An 11,351-nucleotide genomic window follows, 5' to 3' on the forward strand; every position below is an offset into this window, starting at 1 on the left:
AGGCAGAAGCCAATGAGCATATGGAAAATGTCAACCTTCACTCACATTTTAAGAATACACATTAAAACAATATATAACACTTTCGTATTACAAAAGGAAAAATACTTTTAAAAATTATAAGACCCAGCAACAGTGAGGATAAAGTGAAATGGGCACTTTGGTATTCAGGGAATGGGTATATAAACTGAACCAGCTTTTGGAAAAGCTGGACAGCATTTTGTATCAAGAACCCCTCCCCCACATATCTATACCTAGGGGTCAAATTATTCCTCTTCCATGCATTTATTCCAAGGAAGGATGAGAGACTCACACACAGTTGTAGGTATCTGTTGCCGATTACTTTAATAGAGAATATTGGAAACAGCTGAAATGTCCAACAATATGGTAATGGTAAACTGAAGCGTGACCCACATGATGAATCTGCTGCAGTCATCAGAAATCATGTTTTTGATGAACCCTGTCATTAAACGACAGGAGAAAGTTCTCACAATATATTAAGTGAAAACAGCAGGATCCAAGCTATATATAGCATGATTCCTCTTTTCATTAAAAGTAATTGGAAACATTGAGAAAAGTTGAAAAGAATGAAAGAAAATGTTCTGACATGGTAACGGTGCTATGTCTGGGTGATGTTCAGATTTGAGCAACTTTTGTGTTATTCTTTATACTTTTCTGATTTTACAGTTTTGTGAAATGTGCATGTGTGATATTTATATTTATATGAGAAGAATGTTAGTTAAAAGATGATAAAACAGATATGACTGGTCAAGGGATTTTGAAAGTAATTTTATTAAAAAAAAATGTAGTGCCTCTGGAGCCTGCCCATGCAAAAAATCCCCACCAAACCAAAGCATAGTGTATCAAAGGACATTATGAAGAAAGTGAGGAAACTGACAGGTGAGAAAATAGGTGCAAATAATTTATCTGATAAGAGTTTAATATAAAGAATATTTAAGAATGGAAATAGTTTCATTAGTTGCTTTGAAATAATCAAGTTAACCTCTGAAACTTAGGAAAAAATCTTGGAACTTAGGAAGATGTTTTAGAAATCTGCCATGAGCACAAGCTGTTAGATATATAGTTCTGTTTTGTTTTTTAACTGTATGCATGGTAACTATGTTACATTTTCCAGTAAAATGTATCACAAAATAACCCCTTCTGAAATTCAAAATGCTTCTTAGAAATGAAACATTGAAGAACTCTAAGACACAAAAAATGCAGCTGAAATTTCAATGCATTTCACAGTGTAAAAAGCTGAAGCTTCATAATTATCTTTTCATAATACTCTTTTTTCAATTCCAAATGTCTATTTTGAAGTTTTCTGTTGTTCTGACTTTTGTGGAAAATTTTATGGCAATACTCTCTCAACTTCATTTCAGTCAGATCGTACTTGCTCATGGAAGGGCTCACAAGCAAAATTTAAAAGACAAATTTTCTTTAACTCTAACTCGTTATTAGAACAGAGTCACTCTCAACCAAAAATTGAACTTACTCTCTAGCTACAGAAATTATTTTGCTGTGCTGTGAAACCCAATTCCCTGATATCCTTAAGAAATTAGAATATTTATTATAAATTCATATATCTAGGTAAGTGATTAAAATGATGTTTTACCTATGAAAGCTAATTTTAATTAATTAAACTCAAAATGAGTGAATGTATTTAAAAAAAACACAAATTAGACTTAGATACTTTTGAACTCCCAGCCCAAAACTTCTGGCCTGAAATGACTTTTATTTAATTTCTTTAAAATTGGCCTGTTGCCTGATCATACTTAGTTTCATTATTTACCAAGGAAATATATAGGAAGCAATTCTAGAATTGGGAATAGTTTTATATAAAAACGTCTTTATTTTTTGCTAAAATATATATATATGTAAGGAACTACCATAACTCAACAACAAAAAGGCAAATAGCTCAATTAAAAAATGGGCACAGGACATTTCTCCAAACAAGATATACAAATGGCCAATAAGCACATGAAAAGATGCCAAAAATCATTACTTTTTAAGGAAATACAAATCAAACCACAATGGGATACCACTGTATCCCATTAGGATGGCTATTATTTTAAAAAAACAAAGCACAACAACAACAAAAAAGAAATGGACAATATCAAGCATCTGTGATAATAATGGGAAGTGATTGCTTAATGGGTACAGAGTTTTATTTTGCTTGCTTGTTTGTTTGTTTGGGGTGCATGGTCTGGAAATCGAATAGGTAGAGAGTTTATGTTTGGGGTGATGAAAAGTTTTTGATAATGGGTGGTGGTGTTTGGTAGCACAACATTGTAAGCGTAACTAATGCCAGTGAATTGTACCCTCAAAAATGGCTAGAATGGCAAATCTTATTATATATAATATATATGTCCACCATAAAAAATTTAAAAACTGCAATAATAAAAGCACTGTGGTCCTGGATTTAATAGAAAGATCAATGAAGGAGAAGAGACACACTGGAATTTGATGTTTGGAGGTGGTAGGGCACGTGGACAGACAGGCTGGATGTGGGCAGAGTGTGACTTCGCAGGATGCAGGGCTTCTGGGGGGCAGACTCTTTCTAGGGAGCCCCCCCCCCAGGCTCCCTGGACCTGCACACCTAGGGCGCCGCCCCTCCGCTGCTCTGGCACCGTGACTGCATGTAAACTTGCGCTCGGGCAAAGGTGTATGGTGCACAGACAGCTGTTCTTGACTCCCATGTTTTGAAAGGAAAAGAACTTCAGTAGGAAGAGTTAACTTGAACTTGAGGTTTGCTCTTGGAGAGCCCTGAGTTGGCTCACCCAGATCCCCTGGGGAGCTTTCCCTTTCCTCTCCTTCCCCATCTCAGCACCCAGCGTCATCCCGGGGTCCTGGCTGCTCACTGTCCAGAGCAGCCAGTGGGGGACTATAAGACAGGCATTTCCACATCAGCGTGGTGCTCAAGTCCTGGGAGAGGGCACCCCCAAATTACAGTGTCAGCCTGAAAGTAGCAGCATGGCTGGAGAAGGTTGGAAGGGTGGATGAATTTGGAAAAACTGCAGAAGGCACAGGGGCCCTGGAGCCATAGAGGCTGCATGTGGATTCCTGCTGATACAACATTCAACAGCCCTATGACCTTGGGTTTGTCCTTTCACTTCAGCAGTCTGAGCCTCGGGCTCCCCTTCTGTAAACAGGTTCCCCACTAGCACCTTGAGGGCCACGTGAGGCTTAAATAAGGCAATGTGTGTGAAGTGCTTATCCCAGGCAGACACAGAAGGGGTGCTCAGCGCATCACAATTATCATTCTGATGACCTTTACCTCCCTGGCCCAGCCTAGGGAAGGTCAGCTATCACTGGACGATGTGTGGTGCCAGCTGCCACACGAAACGTGCCTGGCCCTGTGCAGCAAGACTGCAAGGGGTACCGCTGACCTTGTTGCTGTGGTCTCTGACCCTGGGAATCCCGTGGAGAGAGGGCTGGGCTCTCCAGCCCTACCTTAGGTAGAGTTATGGGTCTTGGTTCTTGGTGAGAAAATGCTTCCCTTTCCAGGTTCTCTTGTCTGCACCAGGGGCTTTGAGGATGGAAAGCAGGTGGGTGGGCGCCCTGGAGGCGTAGCCATTCTCTGAAATGAGCCCGGCTCCGCCTCCGTCTCTGGGTGTTGGCAGCTCTCTGCCTGTCCGCTCGCTCGCGGTTACCTCTGCCATGAGGCCCTCGGGGGTTGCCGGGAGGGGTCAATGAGTCACCCTCAAGAGCCCAGGACCCAGGGGCTGTTAGCTACCAGGCCCCATCCCTCATTGAGGGAATCTGAAGCCTTCACACTTCGGTCCACAGCTCAAAATGACATAGAGCGATCTGGGCTCACCTCTGAGGGTGACATGTATGTGACGGGGAGACAAAAGTTTTTAGGTTGTATGCAGACCTTTAGAAATTTTGATAGTTTCGTGTTTGGCTTAATGGATATTAGGAAAAATAAAATGCATCAAGTGAGTAAACCTCAGTTTAAATAAAAGAGTTATTTTAATGTTGAGTTGAACTTAAAAAAAAAAAGAAAGTAAATAATAAGCCTAGGTGGTCAATAGCTGACAGCCAAAACTGCGGGATGGTAACGACCGCTCGGGAAATGCCGTTCTAACTGGCTGGAATTCTAAGCCAGCTTTTGCAAACTGTAAAAGGGCCCCTTCTCATTTGCCCATTTGTATGGGATTTTGTAAGTGAGAAGTGGCAGGAAGAAGGGGTCCTTCCCACTTGCCCAAACCTGAAGGAGACTTTCTGAAAAGCTTTCAGCTTGGTGCCTGTTTGAAGCTTGTTGAGTCTAGAAATGCGTGGAAGAGATGGTAGGCATTTTTGGCTGGTGTCTCTGCTCTGGCATTTTCTTGGCTGGATCGGATGATGGGGCAGATTTCTGTCCTTTTTATGTCTGTGTCCAACAGGTCTGACGTGTGAAACAGAATGGTCCAGCCCAAGCAGACGGCAGTTGCCCATGTGAGGGTGTGACGTGGAGTCCTTTGTGTGTGCTGGGTTGCCGCGTGCAGCCTGGCCCCGGGTCCCTATCCCCGGGAGCATTCCATCCACCGGGGAGGTGACCCGCATGCGCAGAGGGTCTCACTGTCTTTAGCTGAGATGGGGGCGTTAGTGAGTGACCATGGGCCATCAGAGGAAGGAGCGGTCACCCCAACGTGGGCAGGGCAGGGGCCAGGGAAGTGGGGGTGAGAGAGGACAGACCTCACAGAAGAAGTGGAGGTTGACCTGGTCCCTGAAGGGAAGGTTTTTCCCAGGTGGGGAAGAGCATTACAAGAGGAGGAACAGCAGGGGCGAGGGCACAGAGGCTGCAAGGCGCAGGAAAGACCGAGCTGCGTGCAGTGACGGCTGAGGGGCCCAGAGAGCCAGTTTGGGGGGTGTGGTGGGGACAACAGGAAATAAGGCTGGAAGGACTGTTGGGGTCATGAATGAGATCATGAGATCATGATGCCTCATTGAGAGGTGAACTTGTTTCTGGGGGCAGTTGCCTCGGCGCTGGTCGCTTAAGGTCCTTCTCTTCCACCCTTGGACATTGCTGCTCCCCCGCAGGCTTGGTGGGGCGTGTGGAGGCCCAACAGGCAGATTAGGAGATGGCGGGGTGGAGCCCTAATATGTGCCCCTCCCACCTGCAATCTCAGCGGGGGAGTTTTGTTCTGGGGCATGAGGTGTGTATCCCTGTCGGTGTGTATCTGATCCCCCAGAATGGCCGACAGCAGGTTTGGTGGGATGGCTTAGGGCACGTTTAAGCCTTTTGGGATGTCCCCAGGGAGAACTGAGGGAAGAAGGTCACCGATGGGGGTTGAGCAGAAGAGTGAGACACAGAGCTGCCCAGACTCTCTCTCCTTCCAGTGCTGGCTGTGACAGCTGCCCGGAGGGGACCTCAGGGTCTCACGGGGCCAGCCTTGTGTGTCTTGGTGAAGGGCAGGGACAAGAAAATTCTGGGAATGTGTCCAGTTTGGTGAATCCCCTCCTGTTCACCAGGCAGGTGGATCTCCCACAGGCCACAGAGCGTGCTCCTTTGTGGGAGCTGAGCTGCCACCACTGGCCTGTGGGTTTCTAGCCCCCCCACCCCCCGGTGGGCCTGAACACCTCTTAGTCTCCCAAAAGCGCAAGGAGAGAGCCCCCAAATCAAAGCCATATTTTGAGGCTTTTGAAAATGTCGCATACGTGGGGATGGGGGAGCAAAACTTTTGGGGTGGTGAGGCTGAAACTTCAGGGCTGGGGTTTGCCACAGCTAGTCCTACCTCCCTCACCAACCCTTTTCCATTTCTCAGATGGAAGCTGGGACAAGGTGGGCAGCAATGGGCTTATTTAACATGCCAAATTCCTGATGCGGATGCCCCAGTATAAACAAAGCTTTTAAACACCCAGCTGTTTCTCTGCAGAATGGGATTTCTTCCTATAAACAGTCATGGGCACATGAACTTTGCTTCAATGTCAGAGTTGGCTCTTCTCAGCATTACCAGTCATTGGCTTCCAGATTTTGATGTGTGTTTCTGGTGGGCAATGGCTATTTTTTTAGGTGTCTGGGCCGGGAATCCAACCTGGGTCTCCCGCATGGAGGGCGCACGTTCTACCACTGAGCCACCCCTGCCAACCCGACAACGGCTTTTTAATGTTAGCACATTGGGCTCTCAAGCCAAGGCCTTGGGTTGTCAGGAAGAAAAAAATATCCAGTGTCAGGAGAGTTTTGGGGAAATGTCCAGAGAATTCCAGTGCACACGCATGCACACACGTGTGTGTGCGTGTTTCTGAAAAGCAGATTTCCTAATTCCTCCTTCTCGTGGCCCAAGTCATGCTCTCGTCGGTGTGAATTAGAAGTTGAGGCCCAGACCTGAGGGGTAAAGGTATTCTAACGTGCCCTGAGCGTCCAGCTGACTTTATATTGGTTTTTGTGGGGTAGGGCACTGCCCAGGGCTGGGGCGAGGGAGCTGGGCAGTTCTGAGTTCCCCTGGGCCAAGCTTGGGTCATCCCCTTTGCCTGAGTTGGCACTCACCCCACCGCCAGCCCCAAAGCTGACGAGGCCTCCCTACCCTGCCAGAGCTTCCGGACCAGGGACCGATCAGCTCAGGTCCAGCCACCCACACTTCCCGGCCTGGCTGGCGTCCTCCTGGAGCTGACTCACAGGACCGGGGCAGAGGGCAGAGGCTTGGTGTGGGAAAAACGAAAGCAGAGTGCTGGTCTTCCGACTCTTGCTGTCAGATGCACTGTATCCACTGCTCCGCCCTGTGGCACAGGGGCAGCTGATTGCTGCAAACTACATTTCTCAGGTGCCTTCCATTTGGCTAAGGGGAGGAGGCATCAGGGGAAGATCGGAGGTGGGAGATAGGAAGAACTCAGGACATTTCTCCCTCTCTCTGTTTAGGGCATATCTATGGTGATGGTTGAATCTCCTCTGTGGTTCCAGCTTCCACAAGACAGCCTCTCCCTCTGCGGGCCTATTCCTTTGGGACATCCTGCTGTGGCCACTGGTGGCCTGTGCTCCTGGACTCTGTAACACCATGTTTTTTTCTTTGACTTTCCAGACTAGGAGAGAGAGCAGCGTCCAACTATTGCCAATCTCTAGGTCGCATCATCGTTCATGTTTGGCCTTTCTGTATCCCAGGACCCAGAAGGGAGGCTCAGAGAAGTGTGGAGGATGGCGGCTTCCTCCAGCACCGGGAACTGGGAAGCGCTTTTAGAGCTGATGGCGTTGGCTGGGTTTTCAAGGATAGGTAGGATTTCAAAGTTTGCAGGAATTTTATACATAAAAGAACATTTAGAGTGTAGAGATGAAGTCTGAGGCTTCCAACTCTTCTGGTTAACTGCAAATCCCCCAGTTGTCCATCTGTGCCTTCTAGAGGTCTCTCTTAAACCTCTCCCATGGAGGTGCTGTAACTACAGAAGAAGGTCAGCCTTACCTCTCGCCCCAAAGGTCTGGGGACAATCCCTAAAGGGTGTGGTCAGGAACTGACTTTCTTTAAGGTCCCTTTTGGGAGCTGGGTTCTCATCCTGGGATGGAGAAGCTCCCGTGGGGTCACATTGCTTTCCATATAGCTGCTTGGGGAGAGGGACAAAGGTAAGGTGTTGGAGGGGAGCTTGGGCCCCAGCTGTGGCTTGGGGAAAGCGTCCCAGTAAGTGTGGACTATTGAAGGTGGCCTGAGAATTCCAGGACCACACTTGAGTAGACTCATGGCAGTCAGCGGATCTCAGTCCCTTTGGCAGCTCCGACTCTGGGCTGGGAGAGTTGCCTTGGGAGACCCACCTCAGGGGATGGGCGCCCCCCTTCTGCTGCTCGGAACATGGCAGAAGGGTGACTGGTCACTGTAGGAAAAACAAAAGGGAAACGCTATCCCTCTCTCGCTCCTACCCGCCCTCCCTCCCTCCTACTTTGGAGGGATGTCAGAAGCATCATTACCGAGACAGAGACTGGGATGTGAAATATATCATGGATTTAATAATGGAGATTTGTGGGACTTTATCTTCCATGCCTCAGGCCCCCGAGACCGCCCCGTGTCCAGATGAGCCTATGTGTGAAGACGAGGATATATGTCCACAGGGCTGGCGCCAGCAAGCTGCAGCTGGTGCGAGGTTAATTTCCAAAATTAGGCTGCGGTTTCTTTTCATAAAGTCTGCGATGATTAGAACAACCATTAAACTGTGCCTTTTTAAGGGGGAGATATTTTATTTTATTTCCCACTTTGCCGTGGGCTGCGGTGGGTTATTTCACAGGAACTCCGGGCTGGAATGGCTCTGCAGGGGCATCCGATGTCAGAACCCCTACCAGAAAAGCCTCTTTAAAGCAGTCCAGCTTAAAGAAAAACATCCTCCTGGCCTTTGGATGTAGAGCCAAACACCTGGGCTGGAATCTGACCGCAGAAAACAGGCACAGTGTGCCAAGAATGCAGCACCTGTGGCTACGTTTTGGACACAGAGGCCGAGCGGGCTCTGAAGACAGGGCTCGACATTGCCCTACGCCGCTGGCCGCCTCAGGGGTGTGGGGCACGGAGACACCCGTGTGATTGTCAGCCTCGTGTTGTGCAAACCCGTCCGGGGGATCTGGAGTCACAGGGGCTGGTTTCTAACCGCAAGAGACTCTGGTGGGGGAGGAGGGCAGTGAGGAAGTAAGAGAGGGAAGGGGAAAAAACCATAAAGGGGGGTGTTTCTCAGCAGGTTAACTCTGTGGGCAACTCAGAATGTGTCCCACTTGAGAACTCTGGGAGACAGCATAGAACGTGACCAGAGGTATGACAGTCGAGCGATGGGGGGGCTGGGGTACTGATTTCCCAACCCTCCTCCCCCATCTGTCATGTGTTGAGTGCGGCTCCCACAGTGGGGGGTGTTAACCCCAGTACTTCTGGCCTGCTCTGTGCACGGTCTAAGCAGGGTTGCAGGAGCCTGGAGTTGGGACCCGTAGAGTTGACTTGAGACGGTGAGTGTTGAGGGTATACAGACAAGGCGCCAGCAGTGGCTGCCACGGGTACCAAGACCCCAGAGGTTCACGATCTGATTACATGGTCCACACGAACCTGCTGGGAACCCAGTGGGTGATCCTTTCCGCCAGTGGGATGTGCCCTTACCCAGGACTTAGTAAAGGACCATGCTTACACCAGGGAATGTTTGGCTGAGAGTTTGGGGCAGGCAGGTCATCGTGACCTCCCTGCAGAGTTAGGGGCCACCGTGGAGCCTGCTGGATGGGAAAGGGTCTGTGTAGCTCAGGACCCACGGACTTGGCCGGCTTCCTTCTGCCTCTGTCTCACCAGAGGGTTTCCTCGAAAGGTTTCTTCTGCTGCCCTTTCTCACCCCAAAACTATTTCTCATTTTCGAGAGTTGAGAAGCAGCCCCAGGAGGAAAGCTTGAAAACTGCTGCAGCCGTGTCTGTTATCATGGGGATGATGAACTCAACCCCAGGGAAAATTGGGCAGACCCTTAGACTTGAACGTTCGGGGCCGGGGTCCTCCAGAGGGAGCTGACTGATGGAGCTGTAGAAATTAAACGTTTCCCTCCCTTCTGGGGCGGATGGCAGAGGGGAGGGGAGGACTGTTGTTAGAACAAACAGGATTTTGAGAGTCGTGGATATCCAGCCACAATGCCCCCGAGCTGGGTCTGGCCTGAAGGTGGCAGCACCATCTCTGCACTGCTGCCTAGTCTATCCAGAAAAGACAGGCCAGGATAGAAGCCGTGGCATGTGGAGGACTTAGAGCCCTTGCTTCCGGTACTGACCCAGATGACCCTCCAGGTAGAGGCACGAGCAGTTTTCGTTTGGAGAAACGAACGGCTTTGTAGCTGGCTTTATGTACCGGCCTACCATGCTGAGGGTCAGGTTCTCTGGGTAGAATTTTGGGCATGTTCTGGATAAAAGAGTGGAGAACGGAAAAGGAGAGAGGGAAGCTACTGAAAGTGAGGCCTCCTCATTTGAAGCATTGCTTGGCTCTGTATTGAGAGGCTCAGCTTGCCCATGTGGGGTTTCCTTTAATAGACTGATTGATGAGTTTTCTGAGAAGTGAGCTCAGAGTGCCCAGGTGGTAATGTGATTTCTCATTATGGATGTGGGACCAGAGCTTGTGTCTCCATGATGTTCACAGGCTTTGATCTTCGCAGGGCTCCCATCTGTTTAGCAGCTCAAGAATTGCTTTCTGCAACTGGCACTTTTTCTGCTTTTCACTCTGGAAAGATTTCAGGTAGACTTAATGCTCCAGGACCCCAAAGTCAAAGCTGAAAACTCCAAGGTGACCCCGCAAAGGCCTCATTTTCCAGAACTAATTTGTCCTGCTCAACCTGCCCCTTCTCCTCTACTCGAATCAGCACAACCATCAAAGTAATTCTCACATTGTTCAAAATGACAACTGTCATTGCAAATGAATGGAATGGGGCTAATCCGGAGAGGAGAGAAGCTGCTTTGAGGATGATTCACGTAAAACCTTGTTCTGTGAGGTTACTTTGCAGTTTATCCCTAGAGGAAAGACAGCCATGGGACTTAAAGATCCAATCAGCAGTGTGACTTTTAAATAGGAGGGGCTTCCTGTGAGGTATTTTTACTGCTTATCAATCATACTGTTTGGCTAAAGAACTCCTTTGAAGGTAAACTCAGGGGATGGAGGGTCTTTGAGAAGATGCCAGCCTTCTCTCTGCTATGATTTAGATGCCTTATGCCTAGAGGACCAGCATGTATGTTTCTTAAGATCCCCTCTACTTTGGTCTCTTGAGGGTAAGGATTAAAGAGTGTACAAGACTCAATGGGTAGCTTCAGTGTGACATCTCATGTGCCTTGACCATCCATTCCAGCATTCTCTGGGGGCTTGGTGCACGGTGACATCTTGAGTTAAGGGGATCTTGAGCCATAGAAAGCCTTATATGCCAGACTGACATATGTAGGCTTTGTGCTGGGTGCACTAAAAGGCCCCATGCAGGAAAATGGCAAGGAAGCTCCATGTTGTGGAAGGATGATCGGGCTTCCGTGTAAAGGATGGATGACAGAAGAGAACCTTCAAGCACAGAGATCTATTAGGAGGCAGGTGCATTTGCCCGGGTGAGAGAAGACACGGTGGCCCGGACTAGAGAAGAGGTCAAAGGAATGTATCACAGAGGCACATTCCAGAAGCATCCAGAACATAAATTTGACAGAATTTAGGGACTGTTAATAGATATTACCAATTATTATGATATTAGCAGGAAAAGTCTAGTTTTCGGCTTGGAAACAGAGTGGATACACAAAATCAAGATTGACACTGGCCTCTCTCATTCTTGGGAATACACCATGGAGCCCAACAGTCTCCAAGTCACCAGGAGGGACACGTGAAAAACAGAGATAAGAGCCTGAACCAAACAGTGGGGAAAAATTCAAACCAATATTTTGAACTCTTTTTAATTATCATTTCCCAGAAAACATCATTATACCA

General features: G+C 48.2%; 1 long non-coding RNA gene across 1 annotated transcript; it reads left to right on the forward strand.

Moving 5' to 3' along the window:
- Window positions 1-3,296: 3,296 nt before the first annotated feature.
- On the forward strand, window positions 3,297-8,291 carry LOC143664449 (uncharacterized). The gene is made up of 3 exons (XR_013166424.1): window positions 3,297-3,455; window positions 6,999-7,187; window positions 7,949-8,291. It is a non-coding gene; the product is annotated as an uncharacterized LOC143664449 (long non-coding RNA).
- Window positions 8,292-11,351: the final 3,060 nt, after the last annotated feature.

The sequence above is a fragment of the Tamandua tetradactyla genome, chromosome 20, assembly GCF_023851605.1.
Source record: "Tamandua tetradactyla isolate mTamTet1 chromosome 20, mTamTet1.pri, whole genome shotgun sequence".
In the NCBI taxonomy this organism is placed as follows: Eukaryota; Metazoa; Chordata; class Mammalia; order Pilosa; family Myrmecophagidae; genus Tamandua; species Tamandua tetradactyla.